The sequence below is a fragment of the Rutidosis leptorrhynchoides genome, chromosome 4 (assembly GCF_046630445.1).
Source record: "Rutidosis leptorrhynchoides isolate AG116_Rl617_1_P2 chromosome 4, CSIRO_AGI_Rlap_v1, whole genome shotgun sequence".
NCBI lineage: Eukaryota > Viridiplantae > Streptophyta > Magnoliopsida > Asterales > Asteraceae > Rutidosis > Rutidosis leptorrhynchoides.
In genome coordinates, this window is record NC_092336.1 from 215,241,741 (window position 1) to 215,259,340 (window position 17,600).

The window sequence follows — 17,600 nt, forward strand, 5'->3', positions numbered from 1 at the left end:
ATTTTGGTGAACCCGTTAATCCGCCAAATTTTGAAATGGACGGGGAGGCACCAAACCATCAATGGCGGCCAAGATGAAGGCCACCTGAACCGGTCAAGGAAGTGCAATTACTCAGGCCACCGGTGAGGCAAGATTTGAAATCAATGGACCTATTCTCCAAATGATCAACAACAGATGTCAATTTGGTGGGGAACCGAATGAAGATGCTAATGAGTATATTCGTCTTTTTCAAGAGATATGCGGTTTATTTAAGCTTCGAACGGCCACCGATCAAGCTCTTTATTTGAGACTTTTCCCTTGGACACTCCACAGGGAAGCAAGAAGTTGGTTAGATTCTTTGTCCGAGGTTAGGATTGACACTTGGGATGGTATGTTAGAAAAATTTCTAAAAAAATTATTTCCAGCTTCCAAATCCGCAAGACTCCAGCAAGAAATTACTCAATTTTGTCAAAAGTCGTTGGAAACTTTGTATGAAGCTTGGAACCGATTTTCCAATGTTAAGAGGTTGTCCAAACCATGGTTTGAATACCTTCCAAAAGGTTCAAATCTTCTACAAGGGTTGTGATGTTGTAACCCGAATTTCCATTGATCAAGCGGCAGGAGGTTCACTCATGCACAAAACCGAGCAAGAAGATTATGAGATAATCGAAAAGCAAGCCGATTATTCTCATTAATGGCATCAAGAAAGACCCATTACCCGTCATGCTCAAGTATCAAGTGTTGGTGCTTATGTTGACGTTGGTTCTCTTAGTGTGAAGATATATGGTATTGCAAGAAATATGGAAAAGATCACCAAGGAGATCCATGGTATGAAGGTAGGGTGTGAATATTGTGGTGGTTTACATTTAGGAAAATATTGTGGTGTAGGTTTGACGATGACTCAGAAAGAAGAAGTGGCTTTCATAAGCCAAAGGAATAATAATCAATATCAAGGAAGAGCCCAATTTAACCAAAACTTCAATAACCTTTACAACCCTCAAGGCCAAAATTCCAATTTCCAACAAGGGTCAAGTAGTGGGTTCCAACAACAAACTCCGGATTTTTATCAAAAACCCCAACATGAAGAGAAAAAGTCAAATGTGGAGAATATGTTGGAGAAGTTAATTGCATCGCAAACTCAACTAGTTACCAATATAAGCCAAACGAATGAGACGAATGAGCAATAATTTAGAAACCAACAATCTTCCATTCAAGTATTGGAACAACAAATGAGTAATCTTGCTAAATTGTTAAGCGAAAGAAAATCGGGGAAATTGCCAAGCAACACGCAATCTAACCCCTAAAACGAGCAATTAAAGGATATCACTACCCGAAGTGGGGTAACCTATGATCCACCAAGGATGCCAGAAGTTTCTGACTTTCGTGTTCCATTAACTAAAGAGAGTGAACCGATTAGTGTGAATGAACCGGAGAAAGCTAAGGAGCCTGAAAATGTGGTTGAAGGTGTTGACAATGAGCACCTGGAAAGTCAAGAACACACGGTGCGAGTCAAACAAGTTGTTAAAGCATATCAACCACCGTTCCCATTCCCAAGAAAACAAAGATTGGAGAAGCTCAGGGAAGATAAGTCAAAATTCATGGAGCTCTGCAAGAAAGTTAAATTTACCTTTTATTGATGTTATTGCATGTATGCCTAAGTATGCTTTATTCTTGAAGGACATGCTCACCAACCGAAAGAAGATGGAAAGCGTTTCATCGGTTACTTTAAATGCTAGATGTTCAACGGTGGTGTCCAACACACTTCCCGAGAAGCTTCAAGATCAGGGTTGTTTCACTATTTCATGTCTAATGGGTGACCTTGATTGTATGAGGGCATTAGCCAATTTGGAGGCTAGTAGCAATTTGATGCCCTATTCGATATACCTTAAATTAGCCCCTGGGGAACTCAAGACCACACGAATGGCTATCCAACTAGCTGACCGCTCTATAAAATTCCCTCGAGGAATAATAAAGAATATGTTAGTTAAGACCGGAACTCTGATTTTTCTGGCAGACTTTGTGGTTTTAGACATGGAAGTTGATGACAGAATTCCGATTATTTTGGGTCGATCATTTTTAAATACTGCTAGATGTGTCATTGATGTTTATGATCAGCAGTTAACCTTTAGAATTGGTGAATCTTGTGCGACTTTTGCAATTGACAAATCTTTGAAATATCCTAAATCTTCAGATGATACTTGCTATTTTATGCAAACCATAGATTCGCATTATGAGTTCTTGCAGGAATTTCCTGAATCGGATGAAACTGGTGTATACGATTTGGCATGTAGAGATGAAGAATTTTCTGTTGACGAAATGGATGTGATGGCCACTTTGATGGCAAATGGGTATGAACCAACGGAGGAGGAATTAGAAAAATTGAGCAATGATAATCAGTACTGGAGTAAGCCCTCAATTGAGGAACCTCCCATTTTGGAGCTTAAGCCGCTCCCAGATCATCTTGAGTACGTTTTCCTTTAGGAGGATTCGAAACTTCCGGTAATTATTTCCTCACTTCTTTCTAATCATGAAAAAGAACGTCTTATTTCCTTGTTACAGGCCCACAAACCGGCCATTGCATGGAAAATTCATGATATAAAAGGAATTAGTCCTTCTTATTCACTCACAAGATCTTAATGGAAGAAAATTCCAAACCGGTGGTGCAACGTCAAAGGAGGCTAAATCCTCATATGCAAGATGTTGTCAAGAAGGAGATCATTAAATTGCTAGATGCAGGTCTAATCTACCCAATCTCAGACAGTCCATGGATAAGCCCGGTCCATTGTGTTCCTAAAAAGGGTGGTATCACTGTTCCCACAAATGATCAGGATGAGCTTATTACTACATGAACTGTCACGGGGTGGCGTGTTTGTATTGACTATCGAAAGTTAAATGATGCCACTAGAAAAGACCATTTTCCGCTAACATTCATTGATCAAATGTTAGAAAGACTAGCGGGAAATAGCTTTTATTGTTTCCTTGATGGTTTCTCGGGGTACTTTCAAATTCCCATCTCCCTCGAGTACCAAGAGAAGACTACCTTCACGTATATCACACCCCCAGTTAGGGCCTGGGCGAAATGTGATTCAATATCATAATACATACCAACATATTATAAAATGAGAACAAATACTATATGAATAAAACCAAATTTGCAGCGGAAGGATTAATAATGTCGTTACAAGAATTATAAATTGTTCAAATGCAGAAAAGTAAATATGCGATAAGTCTTGATCCTAGCCAAGTAAGTCATCACATAAGCAGTAGATATAGAGGTCCTGATCATTCAGTACCTGAGACAAACATGCTAAAAGTGTCAACCAAAAAGGTTGAGTGAAATTCATAGGTTTAACAAATATGATTGACCGTTTGTTCTTAGACCACAAGATTTGTTATAAAAGTAGATCACGCAGATCCAAAAGTAGTACTGATTCATGATATTTTAGACTAAACGTTTGTTTTGTTGCCCCGATGATAAGTTGACAGTACCTTATCACCATGTTTAAATCATTATTAAGTAATACAAAGACATCGCGGTCAAATGTATCGGGGACGTTACTCCCGATAGGCCTACCCCCAATAATTAAGAATGCCTTATCCTGAAAGCAATTAAAAAATATCACTGTGGGGTCTTAGTAGCATAAGCTAGTCATAGTACAGTTTAGGTTCGTACTTGTGTCTAAGTTGTTTAAAGTATAAAAGCAGCATGTGTCTCACCCCAGTAAGTATAAAAAGTGCTATAGCAATAAGAGTGGGGCTATGAAAGTCACCTTAATAATTCGGTGAGTGAAAGTATTCCTTAAAGAGAAAGTATGGATGATCGAAGCACAGAGAAGTCAACCTAAGAATAAGTTGAGAATAGTTTAGATGTTTTGCCCGTATTATGATAAGTGTAAGTATTTTCGTTTATAGTAAGTTTAAAGAAGGTTTATCGTTTTGGAAAGGCTTTTCATACTAGACAAGCTTCCAATCTAACACTTTCAATTTAAAATGGCCTTTTCAGGTCATAGGTTTCTGAGCCACAGGATCCTTTAACTCGGTAATCCAAACTCTCCGCCTAGACTTTCGAGCGTCCATCCACTCGAGAAAGATCAAGATCTATACCCATCTAATATACCGTTTCAATACGTTTTTAGGTGCGTATAGGAATACAACACTTTAAATACTTTATACAATAAGTATTTACTTAAGTTCAATTGTATTATCGTTATTAAGATTGTTTGGTTTTTAAATCCTAATAATAAGTAGGATATATTTAAGTAGGTAAACAAGTGTTATACATAGAAATTGTGTTTTATAAATGGGTATGTATTAATATCAAGTTAATATATATATATATATATATATATATATATATATATATATATATATATATATATATATATATATTTATCTTATATGTTAAAATATGTATAGTTTAATTTTAAGTTTTATGTCAATATAAGTACCAATAATTATCTAAAAATGCTAACAAGTGTTTTATTGATTTCATAACAGTAAGTGACATGTATAAAACATTATAAAAATTTTCTATACATAAATATTAAGTTTTATGTATTAAATATTAAATTTTTTTTATAGCTAAAATACAAATAAATAGATAAACAAGTTTAACAACACATTTTATATTTTTATTAGGTTCTACTGACCAAAATAAACTTAGGAAAAATTTATAAATTTTTGTTATGGTGTAAAAGTATTTATTTCTAATTTCTTTTCAGTTCAAGATAAATCAAAGTTTATAAAGTAATAATTATTATATCAACTCAATTAATTCATCTAAAATTTTAGTATGCCTAATATAGTGTATTAAGCTTATAAAAATTATTTGTACATTTATATTAATAGTTTAACTATTTAATTCAACTTTTGTATTGTTTTTAGTTTAAATTCGGAATTAAATAGAAATATATAATTATTAATTCTAAAAATAATTTTTATAACTTTCTTATTATTTCCTAAGTAATTTCCATTGATTATTGTAGTCATAAACATGTTATATCATTAAATTCTATTTTTCTTTTTAAAACAGATTTTCCAGTACTGTAGCAAAAGTAGAAGAAAATACAAATTAATTATTTAAAATGACAAATAAATCAAAAATAAATTTTTATAATTACTTTTATGACCTAAGGAACAAGCAAAAATTATAAAACATAATATATAAAATTGTTTACTATTTATTTCTTCATTATCTATATATACCAAATATAAAAAAAATCAGTTTTTGATTTTTAATAAATATAAATTCGAATGTATAATTCATAAAAATAATTTTTATAGTCATTAGGATACTTAATACTAATTATCATATATTTACATTATTTATTATAATTAATTTCATATTTATTTGGTATTTAACATAAAACTAGCACAAAAATATGATAAAAACTAAATAAAAACTATAAAAATAATATAGAGAACTTACAAAAATAATTTTTTCAGAGGTTTGAGAGAGAATTCTTCAAGTTTTTGGTGTACAAAATTTGTGAACTAGGCTATGGTATTTATAGTTACAATTTTTGGTAAAGAGAAAATAAAAAAATACAAAAGTTTATATAAAAAATAACTAGTGTCTTGTAAAAAAAATTAAAAGTATTTATGGCCAGTCATGCCACCATTTCAAAATATAAATAAATAAAAGTAAAGTTAAATGTAGGAATAAAATAAATAAAAGTGGATCTAGATCTAGTTTATATATAAAAAAATACTACTTTTAAAAAATATATATATATATATATATTTCATAGTTCTAAAAATGTTAACTAACTAAATTTCTATTTTTATTTAATTATTAAATACGAATTTTGATAAATATAAATATATATTCGGTATTTATAAAATTATAATTACTAAATGTGGTTTTTATTTAATTAAATTATTACTTTATAATTTTATTAGTTTTATATATGTTACTACATTTATATATACTTGTATTTATTAATTGTATAATATATTAACTAAATACAAAATTAATATAAGTATTTTATATGTAATCATGTTATGACATAAATTTTTTTTTATCAAAATTCTTACGCGTACGTTGTTGAATAAAATTTATTATTCGTTTAACGTTCGTTAATTTCGTATGTATATAACGACCTTTTATTAGTACTTAGAGTTTATTCATTATACTTAAATCTTTTGTTCGGACATTATATAGATGGAAAAATGAGGGTCGTTATAGTACCTCCCCGTTAATGAAAACTTCGTCCCGAAGTTTTAAGTGGAGTTCCCGTCTGCTTCATCAACAGTTGGGAAGAGATGGGGGTATTTTCGTATCATTTGGTCTTTGCGTTCCCAGGTATATTCGGGGCCTCTACGCGAATTCCAACGGACTTTAACAATAGGTATGTTGCTCTTACGAGTCTCTTTGACCTCTTCTTTCATAATCTCTATAGGTTCTTCGACAAAGTGCATTTGCTCATCAATGCGGATATCATCCAAAGGAATAACAAGAGTATCTTCGACAAGACACTTTTTCTGATTTGAGACATGAAACACATCATGTACTTGACTTAGTTCAGCTGGAAGTTCTAATCGATACGCAACGGGACCGATTCTTTGAATAACTTTGAAAGGTCCAACATAACGCGGACTGAGTTTACTTCGTTTACCGAAGCGGATAACACCTTTCCAAGGAGATACTTTTAACATAACGTTATCTCCAACTTGGAATTCTAACGGTTTTCGGTGAGGGTCGGCATAACTCTTTTGTCGACTACGAGCGGTTTCTAAACGCTTCTTGATTTGCACGATCTTTTCGGAAGTTTCATGAATAAGTTCAGGACCAGTTAATTGTCTGTCCTCGAGTTCATCCCAACACAACGGAGATCTACATTTGCGACCGTATAAAGCTTCGAATGGTGCAGCTTTAATACTAGAGTGATAGCTGTTATTGTAAGAAAACTCGACTAAAGGTAGGTGTTTATCCCACCCTTTACCGAAATCGATAACACATGCTCGTAGCATATCCTCCAAAGTTTGGATAGTTCGTTCACTTTGACTGTCCGTTTGCGGATGATAAGCTGTACTCATGTCGAGTCGAGTTCCAAGAGACGCTTGCAAGGATTTCCAGAAATTGGAAGTAAATCGACTATCGCGATCCGAGATAATAGAAGTAGGGACACCATGACGAGTAGCAATCTCTTTAACATAGAGTCGAGCTAACTTTTCCATTCTGTCAGTCTCTTTGATTGGTATGAAATGTGCAGACTTAGTGAGACGATCAACTATGACCCAAATCGTATCATTGCCATTTGCAGTCTTAGGCAATTTTGTGATAAAGTCCATAGCTATACCATCCCATTTCCACTGTGGAATATCGGGTTGAGTTAGAAGACCAGAAGGCTTTTGGTGCTCGGCGTTGACTTTCGAACAAGTAAGACACTTACTCACATAAGTAGCAATGTCGCCTTTCATGTTGGGCCACCAGTAGAACTCTTTCACATCCTGATACATTTTACTAGAACCGGGATGAATAGAATACCTAGTCTTATGTGCTTCATCCAAGACTAGTTCACGGAGATTACCATAACGAGGAACCCAAATTCGATTACCAAAGTATCTTGTACCATTGGACTTAACTTGCAGTTGGTTTTCGAAATTTATAGGTCCTTCTCCTTCGATAAGTGTAGGTTTGATAGCTTCAACTTGAACTTCGCAGATTCGAGAGATGAGATTCGATTTGATCTTAAGATTCAAGGCACGAACACGCCTAACTTCGTCCTTTCGACTTAGAGCATCGGCAACTACATTTGCCTTTCCCGGATGATACTTTAGTTCACAATCATAATCATTTAACAATTCGAGCCATCGTCTCTGTCTCATGTTTAGCTGTTTCTGATTAAAGACATACTGAAGACTCTTATGGTGGGTGAATATCGTAAACTTAGTACCGTATAGATAATGTCGCCACATCTTCAGAGCGAATACCACAGCACCTAACTCCAAATCGTGTGTGGTGTAATTAACTTCATGTTTCTTAAATTGTCGGGAGGCATAAGCGATAACCTTCTTGCGTTGCATTAGAACACAACCGAACCCTTGTTTTGAGGCATCGCAGTAGACAACAAAATCGTCGGAACCTTCAGGTAAAGATAAGATCGGAGTAGTGGTCAACTTCTCTTTCAGAATCTTAAATGCAGACTCTTGTTCTTCGGACCACTCGAATTTCTTCCCTTTGTGAGTTAACTTGGTGAGAGGCTTTGCAAGAAGAGAAAAATCTTTAATAAATCTTCGGTAGTAACCGGCAAGTCTCAAAAATTGGCGAATATGCTTCGCAGTCTTTGGCACTTCCCAATTCTGAACAGCGGTGATTTTAGCGGGATCGACATGTATTCCATTACTATCTACAACATGTCCAAGGAATTGTATGGTTCTAAGCCAAAACTCACACTTAGAAAATTTTGCGTAGAGTTTTTCTTTTCTTAAGAGTTCAAGAATCAATCGTAAATGTTGCTCATGTTCTTTCTCGCTTTTAGAATAGATCAAGATGTCGTCGATGAAAACAATAACGAATTTATCAAGGTAAGGCTTGCAAACACGGTTCATAAGATCCATAAATACGGCTGGAGCATTGTTAAACCGAAAGGCATAACACAAAATTCGTAATGTCCGTATCGGGTGCGGAATGCAGTCTTAGGAATGTCGGACTCCTTGACTCTGAGCTGGTGATAACCGGATCTTAAATCAATCTTAGAATAAACGCTTGACCCTTGAAGTTGGTCGAATAGATCATCAATGCGAGGTAACGGGTAACGGTTCTTTATGGTAAGCTTGTTGAGTTCTCGGTAATCAATACACATTCTCAACGTACAATCCTTCTTTTTGAAAAATAAGATAGGAGCTCCCCACGGGGACGAACTTGGACGAATAAAACCTAGATCCAAAAGTTCTTGGAGTTGGTTAGAAAGTTCCTTCATTTCGGAAGGTGCTAAATGATACGGTGCTTTAGCAATGGGTGCAGCACCTGGAGATAAATCGATTTGAAATTCAACTTGACGAGGCGGTGGAAGACCAGGGAGATTTTCGGGAAACACATCGAGAAAATCTTTAACAACCAGGACGTTTTCAATACGCGTTTCTTCGGATTCGATCATTTTAACGTGAGCTAGTATGGCGGAGTAACCTTTCACAAGGTACTTACTGGCTTTAAGACATGAGATGATATTAAGATTGGAACAACTTCGTTCGCCTTGGATAATAAGAGTTTCTCCACTTCCTAACGGAATTTGAACGGTCTTATCGAAACACATGATGGCTGCAAGATCTTAAGTGTGGGAAGGGGTTAAATTCTTTTGGATTTTAAAATTTTTACTTTATACACTTGGTTACCATTAAAAATACTAGTAAAGCAGTAGTTGTATTAGAATCTAGTGCTCTCTGATAATAAAGAACAGCCCTAGTCTTATATACTGACTACCCAATTCTAGTAAAATTTTACAAAATTTTCAATTAAATGAACTCAAAATCATGTTTATACATATTTATGAACGATAAAACTAGGTTTTAACACCGAAATTATTGTAACCTCGGAAAGGACATAAATTGAGAAACAAACCAAAATGTTAAAATTCATTTAAAATGGAATAGAGGACGATAAAAAGGAAAATAAAAGCCAAGTGTGGGAAAATTTACCAAGTTATCTTAAACATATGTCACATATATCTGTAACAAATAACTGAAAATACTTTTGCTTTGGACTAAACTAAACTGTTTTACCCGATGAAAGAAAAGAAGAGATGGATCTACACGATGAATCAATTCCATCATTAAAAGGAAGTAAAGTCTTCCGAAAAAGAAACGCGCTTCTTGATTTAGGTCAAGAAGTTGTCGTCCAGACCAGCTGTAGGTTGACGAAAAATCTAGAAAAGTCATCACTAAAATCAGCAGGAAATCCACGGACCTCAGCATTAAACAGGGTCGCCAAGTGGTCAGATTTATCCTAACCATGAGAAGGATTTATCTCGTACAATGGGGGGGCACCATGCAAATTAGCTTGATAAGACTAATGAATCAGATCCCCAGAAAGGATAATCTCCTTAAAAGATCAAAAATCAGCTTTTAAGCCTGATATAACTCAATCCTTGAGATTGACCTTAAAGATTGAGAATTACAAACTCATGGAATTCAATGATATCTAAACTCGAGCTTGAACGAGAAAATATTTTGATCAAAATTATAAACCGATTTGTTTTCTGAAAACCCTATTTTCAATGCGTTCATTACCATTGAACGTAAAATCCTAGGAATTCACCTGGAATTCATTAGGTCACCTGAACTAAATCGGGTGTCAACCGTAAGAACGGTGGTTGCATAGTGGTCAAAGACATGACATTGTGCCAGACCGAAAAATCATAAGGGTGAGCTTTACTATTGCTCCTACCAAGGATAGTAATTGCGTCCGACAGGTTATAGACCATAATTAAAAGCATGTCAGGGGACATTGCCTTAACAGTTGCTTGTTCAACGCTTTCCTTTACAACCGGACGGTAGTTTACCGAAAGGTAATATACAGGACAAGTAAACTGGACGTGTTGCTTTCCAAATACAAGGTTAGCAAGTGGGTGACACAAAACCGCAAGTTTTGAGCTAAAATTTTCAAATCTGAAACCCACCAAACCCACAAAAATATTTTTCAAACACCGATAAAGGGTTATTCCGGAAAACTTATCTAGGGTAAAAACTAGATTTAATTTTCAAAAGATCAAATGTTTTCATAAAGATCCAATTTCCTTAATGGATCTAAATTTTTATAGTCATGTGGGACTGTAAACCATATCGTTACTACCATTGTTTATACCGCCGTATAAAAATCACTGATGTACAAAGTGTGAAGAATAAAGAAGTGATTCTAGTATTTCAAGACGATATTGCTTGAGGACAAGCAACGCTCAAGTGTGGGAATATTTGATAATGCTAAAAACGAACATATATTTTATAGCATTATTCCTCAAGAAAGACAAGCTTTTAGTTGCAATTGTTCTATTTAAAAGTAATATTCGTTTAAATAATAAAAGGTGAAGACAAAAGACAGATTCGACGAATTGAAGACGCAAACGACCAAAAAGCTCAAAAGTACAAAATACAATCAAAGAGGTTCCAATTATTGATAAGAAACGTCTCGAAATTACAAGAGTACAAGATTCAAAACGCAAAGTACAAAATATTAAATTGTACGCAAGGACGTTCGAAAATCCGGAACTGGGACCAGAGTCAACTCTCAACGCTCGACGCAACGGACTAAAAATTACAAGTCAACTATGCACATAAATATAATATAATATTTAAATAATTCTTATAATTATTTATATATTATATAAATAAATAAAAACCGTCGGCAAGAGAGACTCCAAAATGGGTGAGCTGTAATTTCAAACTCCGCGACTCGCGGAGTTTGAAGGCAAAAAATGCCGCGAGTCGCGGAGCCCCAAATTCTGAAACTCCCTATAAAGCTCGCGCATTCTGATCGTAAAAATCATCTTTTTTTCCTTCTTCTCTCAATATATACGTAAATATTTATATTTATATTTTAATTTTAATTTTAATTTTAATTATAATTCTAATAATAAGGGTATGTTAGCGAATATTGTAAGGGTGTAAGTCGAAATTCTGTCCGTGTAACGCTACGCTATTTTTAATCATTGTAAGTTATGTTCAACCTTTTTATATTAATGTCTCGTAGCTAAGTTATTATTATGCTTATTTAATCCAAAGTAATCATGATGTTGGGCTAATTACTAAAATTGGGTAATTGGGCTTTGTACCATAATTGGGGTTTGGATAAAAGAACGACACTTGTGGAAATTAGACTATGGGTTATTAATGGGTTTTATATTAATTAAACAATACCTTGTTAATTTAATATACAAACTTATAATTCGACGTATTTATATATAACCACATACGCTTTACTGGGCACGGTGGGCGGGATATCTATAAATACCAATAATTATTCATTTTACCGGATACAGAACTGGATTAATAGTTAATAGACTTGTTGAAACAGGGGTGAATTACATTCAAGGGTAATTGGTGTAATTGTTAACAAAGTAGTAAAACCTTGGTTTACACGCAGTCGATAACCTGGTGTATTCATTAAACAAAGTATTAAAACCTTGTTACAATTCGAATCCCCAATTAGTTGGAATATTTGACTTCGGGAATAAGAATAATTTGACGAAGGCTTTCGCTCTTTATATTTATGACTGATGGACTATTATGGACAAATCCGTATGGACATATTAAATAATCCAGGACAAAGGACAATTAACCCATGGGCATAAAACTAAAATCAACACGTCAAACATCATGATTACGGAAGTTTAAATAAGCATAATTCTTTTATTTCATATTTAATTTTCTTTATTTTATATTTAATTGCACTTCTAATTATCACATTTTTATTGTTATTGTATTTAATTGCACTTTTAATTATCGTACTTTTTAATTATCGCAAGTTTATTTTATCGCACTTTTATTATTCGCAATTTCATTATTATTATTTACTTTACGCTTTAATTTAAGTCTTGTATTTATATTTATTATTTTACATTTGGTTTTAACTGCGACTAAAGTTTTAAAATCGACAAACCGGTCATTAAACGGTAAAAACCCCCCTTTATAATAATAATATTACTTATATATATATTTGTATTTTTATAAAAGTAAACTAATATAGCGTTAAGCTTTGTTTAAAAAGATTTCCTGTGGAACGAACCGGACTTACTAAAAACTACACTACTGTACGATTAGGTACACTGCCTATAAGTGTTGTAGCAAGGTTTAAGTATATCCATTCTCTAAATAAATAAATATCTTGTGTAAAATTGTATCGTATTTAATAGTATTTCCTTGTAAAATTTAATAGTATTTTATACCCCTTAGCTTAAACATCAAGTATTTTTGGCGCCGCTGCCGGGGAATCACTTAAAAGCCGGAAGCGCAACGCTAATATAAAAAAAAAAATATTTTTAGTTTACTTTTATTAAAATTCGTTTTTATAAAAATACATTTTAAATATTCGAAAATATAAAAAGAAAAACAAAAATATAAATATTTTTAAGATTTTGTTAAATATTTAAGTTTTATAAAGTATCTTTAGTTTGTAAAAATATAAGTTTTTATTATATATAAATTTTAGATTATAAAACAGAAAATTATAAAACAGAAAAAAAAAAAACGCGTCAATTTAAACTGTACCAGAGTTGAATTCTAGAACCCCGCGACTCGCGGGGTTTGCAGCTTCGGGAACCGCGACTCGCGGAGCCGTCTGACACGAACCTGGTCCAGCAATTAATACGAGTTAGGTTTTAATTATTTATTATTATTATTATTAAACCTAATTAGGTTTTATATATAATATTATTTAGTTTAAGTTTTTAATTAATTTGTAATATTAAATTTTAATTAGTTTTATATATATATAAAAATTAATACTATTATAAAATAAATAATATAAAAATAATATTTTTATAAAAATTGTACTTTTTACAACTTTTTGTATATTTTTATATTTTGTCCCTTTTTAATCGTTTTAGCATAAAAATTGTATTTTTAGCTCATATTTAGTTTTAAACTTAGTTTTTACCATAGTTATTTTTTTTCTAGATTTTTAGGCTTTGCCGTAGAATTCCTTAAGTGCTTTTTCTTTAGACTAAGATTTAGGTGCTTTAGAATTTTGCGACGCCTTTTTAAATTTTAGTTTCTTTTTAAGTTATTTTCATTTGGGATTTAGTTTTTCCTGTAAGCTTTAATATTTTTAGACAACTTTTACCTATGTATCAATTATCATTCCAATTAGTAATCTCAATTTGCGATTATAATTTTAAGTTAGTTGTAGTAATAAGGTTAGGTTAGTCAAGTGTTTTTAAGTTTTATAAGTTTCTTTTATTTTTCCGTCACCTTTTATTTTTCAACCATTTTTCTTTTTCGACCTTTTTCCGACGAACTCTTTTTCTTTCTTATTTCTCGCTATTCTAGTTTTAGGACATAGATTTTTATTCTACTTCTTATCTAAATTTCTTAAAATTACAAAAATTTATTTTAAGTGGTTAAATTGATAGACATCAAAATTTTCTGGTTCGTAGTAATAGTTGGATTTGTACGTGGACCGGGTTATTGGAGCCAAACAGTCCTCAATTATATTGAGACCAAACGAATCCTGCCCCTCTGCTGCATCTTTTGGCTATTCGAAACGTGGGCAAAATCAGAAAAGTCTATTGATTGGATAACTTATTATAATTTTTCTTTCCTTTTTAAAACTAATAGGATATTCAGTGAATGCACCGAGCAAGACGTTCACCACCTTTTGTACGTTCACCACCTGTAACTAGATCAAGACATTTAGCAAATATTACTGCCGTTGATTTTTCTTTAGAATCGTCATCCAGTCGACCAAGTACTCCAGTTCAAATTTCCGATAATCCATTTTTTGAACCCGACCTCACAATTGAGAATCCGGAGAATATTCAGGAACGATTCGTAGATCCTGAACCATTAAATTTTCCTCCGGAACCACCAATCATTCAAACAGAGATTGTTGAGGAACGAACCATTAAATCAGAATCCTCTAGTGATTCCGATTCAACAAATTCAATTATGGAGAATCTGGAACCTTTAAGTATGGAAGACCGAATGAGAGCTAAACGCACTGGCCAAGGTCACGCAATTACTCATCCATACATTAATGCGCCAGATTATGAAATCAAAGGACAAATTCTACACATGGTGACTAATCAATGCCAATTTAGTGGTGCGCCGAAGGAAGATCCAAATGAACATCTACGTACCTTTAATAGGATCTGCACACTATTTAAAATCCGAGAAGTGGAGGATGAACATATATATCTCATGTTATTTTCCTGGACTTTAAAGGGAGAAGCCAAAGATTGGTTGGAATCGTTACCTGAAGGGGCGATTGATACATGGGACGTTTTAGTTGAAAATTTTCTTAAACAATTCTTTCCTGCATCTAAAGCCGTAAGACTTCAAGCAGAAATTGTTACGTTTACACAGAAGCCAAATGAAACTCTATATGAGGCGTGGACTAGATATGGAAAGTTATTAAGAGGATGTCCGCAACATGGTTTAGACACCTGTCAAATAGTACAAATATTCTACCAATGATGCGACATCACTACAAGGAAAGACATAGATATAGCAGCTGGTGGTTCTATTATGAAGAAAACCGAAACTGATGCTTACAAAATTATTGATAACACTGCTTCCCACTCACATGAGTGGCACCAAGAAAAAGATATCGTTAGATCATCTAAAGCAGCTAGAGCCGATTCCAGCCATGACTTAGATTCCATTTCCGCAAAGATAGATGCTGTCGAGAGACGAATGGAAAAGATGACTAAAGATATTCACTCAATACGAATTAGTTGTGAGCAGTGTGGAGGACCACATTTGACAAAATATTGTCTCAGTATTGAATTAACAATGGAACAAAGAGAGAATATTTCATACATAAACCAAAGGCCTGGATATAATTATCAGAATAATTATCAACCGCCAAGACCGATTTACAATCAAAACCAGAATTATAACCGAAATATTCCATACAACAACCAACAAGGTCCTAGCAATCAACAAGTATCCAATAACACTTACAATCAGCAAAGACCTAATTTTCAAAACAAACCACCACAACAAACCGATGATAAAAAGCCGAATTTAGAAGATATGATGACGAAGCTAGTTGAAACTCAAACGCAGTTTTTCACATCTCAGAAACAAACCAATGAACAAAATGCTCAAGCATTTAGAAATCAACAAGCTTCTATTCAAAATATGGAACAAGAAGTAAGTAACCTAGCAAGGTTAATAGGTGAAAGAAAACCGGGAAGTCTACCTAGTGATACAAATGCTAACCCCCGGAATGAAACAGCTAAAGCTATTACCACAAGAAGTGGTACAACACTTAAACCACCTGAAATACCTGTAACTTCTGATGAAGCTATTCCTACTCCACAAGAACCACAATCTGATCAAGATAAGGAAAAAGAACCGGTAGTTGAAAAGGTTAATGAAGATAACATAGTTAAGGATAAACCTTATGTTAAACCATACCAACCACCACTTCCTTACCCGAGTAAAATGAAGAAAGAGAAACTTGAAGCCGAGCAATCCAAATTCTTGGATATGTTTAAACAGATAAATGTAAATCTTCCTTTCATTGATGTGATTTCAGGAATGCCTAGATATGCTAAATTCTTGAAAGATCTAATCTCAAATAGAAAGAAAATGGAAGAACTCTCGGCTGTTACTATGAATGCTAATTGTTCAGCAGTGCTATTGAATAAGATACCAGAAAAACTCTCTGATCCAGGAAGTTTCACAATTCCATGTTTTCTGGGTAGTCTTAGTTCAATAGAAGCATTAGCAGATTTAGGTGCTAGTATAAATTTAATGCCGTATTCACTATACGCTAAACTAGACCTTGGAGAATTGAAACCAACCAGAATAAGCATACAACTAGCCGATAGATCAATAAAATATCCTAGAGGGATAATGGAGAACATGCTAGTTAAAGTTGGTACTTTAGTATTTCCAGTAGATTTTGTTGTTTTGGACATGGAAGAAGATTCTCAAGTTCCTCTCATATTAGGAAGACCATTCTTAAACACGGCTAAAGCAATGATAGATGTGTTCGGTAAGAAACTGACCCTAAGTATAGAGGATGAGAGTGTTACCTTTTCTGTTGATAGAGCAATGCAACAACCACAATCTGCAGATGATACATGTTATTATATTCAAACTATAGATGCACATGCAGAATTATTAGAAGAATTTCCAGAATTACAAGGAACAGGAGAATGTTCTTTAGGAGAAGGTAATGAACCAATTGATGAAGCTGAAATGTTAGCTACACTTATAGCTAATGGATATGAACCAACAACAGAAGAAATTCAAATGCTAAAAGAAGAAGACAGATATCGATACAAATCATCGATAGAAGAACCTCCGAAATTAGAGTTAAAGCCACTTCCAAACCATTTGGAATACGCTTATTTACATGGTGAATCTGAATTACCTGTAATAATATCCTCTTCTCTTACTGAAAATGAGAAATCACAACTCATTTCTGTGTTGAAAGCTCATAAACCAGTCATTGCATGGAAGATTCATGATATTAAAGGAATAAGTCCTTCGTATTGCACACATAAAATCCTTATGGAAGAAGGTCATAAAACATATGTGCAACGCCAACGAAGACTAAATCCTAATATGCAAGATGTAGTTAAGAAAGAGATTATTAAACTGCTAGATGCAGGTTTAATTTATCCAATCTCTGATAGTCCATGGGTAAGCCCAGTTCAATGCGTGCCTAAGAAGGGTGGCATGACTGTCATTACAAATGAGAAAAATGAGCTTATTCCTACTAGAACTGTAACAGGATGGCGTGTATGTATTGATTATAGAAAATTAAATGACGCCACCAGAAAAGATCACTTTCCCTTACCTTTCATTGATCAAATGTTGGAAAGATTAGCCGGAAATAGTTACTATTGTTTTCTAGATGGATTTTCCGGATATTTTCAAATTCCAATAGCACCCGAAGATCAAGAGAAAACCACATTCACGTGTCCTTATGGTACTTTTGCTTACAAACG